This window comes from Crocuta crocuta, unplaced genomic scaffold (assembly GCF_008692635.1).
Source record: "Crocuta crocuta isolate KB4526 unplaced genomic scaffold, BGI_CrCroc_1.0 scaffold304, whole genome shotgun sequence".
Classification (NCBI taxonomy): Eukaryota; Metazoa; Chordata; class Mammalia; order Carnivora; family Hyaenidae; genus Crocuta; species Crocuta crocuta.
The window spans coordinates 472,344-474,744 of NW_027528359.1; positions in this window are offsets into that span (position 1 = coordinate 472,344).

Genomic DNA, 2,401 nt, shown 5'->3' on the forward strand with positions numbered 1-2,401 from the left:
CAAAACAATGTAACTCTATTACAAATGTATGAAATAATCTTACTGATAAGGTGGGGGGAAAGCTGCTGACCTAAGTAACTTTGAATATCAATGGAATCTGAAAGATTCCAAACATATAAAGTACTCCTTAGGTAATAAAGTTGTTTGCCATGGGGTGTGGCAATGACACACAGTTCTGACAGTTCTAATATGATAAACATACATATTAGAACTGAATAATTAAATGTGTTGATGAAAGATAGTGAAAGCCAGGCTTCCCAGTGTTGGAATGGGAGGTTACAGATAAAGTGAGGAAGCTAGAGTTTCTTATGTAATACTGATTTAGAGTTTCAAATGTCAGTGTGAACACAATATTTACTCAATATTGATGCAGATGTATAACAACTTTTCAAATATGTATTTTATATATATTGACATCTTCATGTGGTTACCTGAGAACCAGAAAACAATGAGCATATGTAGCACTCATGTCTTGGTTTCTAGTACCATTCTCCAAGAAAAGGAACAAGGTCTCATTGGAGAAATGGCTGATTCTAGGACTAGGACAATATATATCCATATTGAGACCAGAGCATTTTGGGGTATCAGAAAGTCAGTGTGCATACACACTCACACACACATAGGGATTTGTCTAAAGGAGACAAGAGACAACTGAAGGAGGTACCAATGGCCAAAGCTGGGACATTTGAGCTACACTAGAAATAAGATATTATTGGATTATAGCTGGAAAAACAAAATAAATATCCATGAGTCTGAGCTGATTTAAATGATTGAAGGAAAATAAATGATTAAGCAGGGAAGAGTAGACAAACATTCTGTGCAAAAGGATTCCAGACAATGTATCTGTATATTCTGTTTTCAAAGGAAAGAGAGAATACTCTCACCTATTCCAAAGAGTGTGATTGAAAAGTAGAAGAAACAGATTTAAGTTTTCAATGGAACTTTGAGAAGCACTACCTGTGCCAAGTTAAGTTCAATACAACAGAGTAAATCCTGTTGATAGTATGCTCCCTTGATATGATGTGATGAAAATAGCATTGTATCTTGGTGAGTTTTTTAACCTAACGCAGTAACTGCAGTCTATTCATGAGGAAAAAAACATCATAAAAATCCAAGTTTGGGGACTGTTTTACAAAATACCTAACAAGTACTCCTCAAAAGTCTAAAGGTCATGGAAATAAAAAGGAAAGTTTGAGAAGCTATCATAGACAATAGGAGCTAAGGAGACACGGCTACAAAATGTACTATGGTGTTCTAAATTAGATCCAGAAACAGAAAAATAGCATTAAATAAAAACTAATAAAATATAAATAAACTATGGATTTAGATTAGTAAATGTGTCAGTATTGGTTCATTTTCTTTCTTTTAAACGTTTATTTCTGAGACACAGAGAGACAGAGCACCAGCTGGGGAGGGGCAGAGAGAGAGGGAGACCCAGAATCTGAAACAGGCTCCAGGTTCTGAGCTGTCAGCACAGAGCCTGATGTGGGGCTGGAACCTCTGGACAGCAAGATCATGACCTGAGCCGAAGTCGAACACTTAACCGACTGAGCCATCCAGGCGCCCCAATATTGGTTCATTAATTGTAACAGATATACCATACTAATGTGACACGATATTACAAAAGAAACTGGTCTGAGACACATGGAAATTTGTTGTACTATATTCAATACTTTGCCATTAACTTACAATTGTTCCGAATAAAAAAGTTTATCGAAAAACAAAATAGAAGCGGGGCACCTGGGTGGCTCAGTCTGGTGAGCCTCTGACTTCCGCACAAGCATGACCTCGAGGTTGGTGGGTTAGAGCCCCGCATTGGGCTCTGTGCTGATAGCTCAGAGCCTGGAACCTGCTTAGGATTCTGTGTCTCCCTCTCCCTCGACTCATGCTCTGTTACTGTCTCCTTCAAAGATAAACAAACATTAAAAAAAATTAAAAGCAAAAAACAAAAAATCAAAATGGGGCACCTGGATGGCTCATTGGGTTAAGCCTCCAACTTCAACTCAGGTCATGATATCACAGTCCATGGGTTCGAACCCCGTATCGGGCTCTTGCTGACAAATTCTGTGTCTCCCTCTCTCTCTGCCCCTCCCCTATTCATGCTCTGCCTTTCTGTCTCAATATCAAATAAAACATTTAAAAAATAGAAAGTGAGCTGGTAAAATTTTTATTTTTGAAAAAAGGAAAACTAATAAAGTCTGATGGGATCTATNGTAAGAGAATATTTACTATTGGGATAAAATTTATTTATATGGCCAATGAAAGGCAGAGCCTGATGCACTTGAAATCACCTGAGATTATAAAGTTAGCTTAATATCTAATACAGTATAATCGCTTGAGCTAAAATTAAACTTATTTTAATAAACCTGTTTCTACAATCAAAATTATCCTGAGTTAAGCA